The following is a 1,069-nucleotide window of genomic DNA, read 5'->3' on the forward strand; positions in this document are numbered from 1 at the left end:
GGAGCCCAGCAGCTACTAGCTGAGGACCCCACAACGAGGGTCACAGTAAACAGCCTCCTGTCTCAGTTGGAGGTACAGGAACCTGTAGCTGTCAGTCATTGTCATGAGAGGTGTTAAGTGCCTGTCCCCTGTGTGCCAAGAATGGGGCTCAGGAAGAAGAAGCAGGCAGTGATTTGCACAGTGACATTGCAGGCAGTGGCGTCTGTGGCACAGGAAAGAAACTGGGCTGTGGTCCCTGACCACACTGGCTGCAGACTGCCCTGTCACCAGGGGGATGGGCCGCCTTCGCTGAAAACGGAGAAGCACAGATAATGATGCTAATGATGGTGACAGCCCCTTCCTGTGCTGCTACTATGTGCAGCACCTGGCCAGGCACATGCATGACTTGTCATCTAGGGGAAAGTTGCTGCTGTGAGCCCCACTTTACAAATGAGGAAACTGAGGCCCTGGAGAGGGAAGCACTTGCCCAAGGCCCGGATGTGGCTGACTCCGGGGTGTGGCTTCCCCACTCCCTGAACCCAGCCTGCGTGTGCACAGACTCAATGGTGTGGGAGTGGGAGATGGAGAACGTGAAGAGGTGCAGAGTCCAGGAGGCGTCTTGTTGTGTTTAAGATGTTTGAAGCCCTGATGATTTTCCCAAAGGATTCCTAAGCTCTTCCAGAAGGACTCTTGGGTGGACTGAAGGATGAAGCCAAGCCCGGGAGAATTTATACGTGTTAGTCTGAGGGAATTGGCCTGATACCAAATCTATCAAAGTCCCCATGCAAAGCAAGACTCTCCTCCAGAATATTCCATTGATCACCACCAAAATAACCCTATGCCACCTGTTAGCCTTTGGAAGCTGTAGACGCTGTTTACCTGTGGAGAGGAGAGACGGGGTCAGGGGCCCATCCAGGGGGCACAGGGTAGCTCGCTCTGGCAGCCTTGAGAGGTGGGGGCCCCCATCACTGGTCACCTGGACATTTGGCCCATGGGGCAGGGGACACAGGTCAGGGCAGAGGACACACATCAGGGCACCCCAGAGAGCAGTTGTTAACACTCGGGACAGTCGATGTCCACTGGCACAAGG

This window comes from Galeopterus variegatus, unplaced genomic scaffold (genome assembly GCF_000696425.1).
Source record: "Galeopterus variegatus unplaced genomic scaffold, G_variegatus-3.0.2 Scaffold12458, whole genome shotgun sequence".
Classification (NCBI taxonomy): domain Eukaryota; kingdom Metazoa; phylum Chordata; class Mammalia; order Dermoptera; family Cynocephalidae; genus Galeopterus; species Galeopterus variegatus.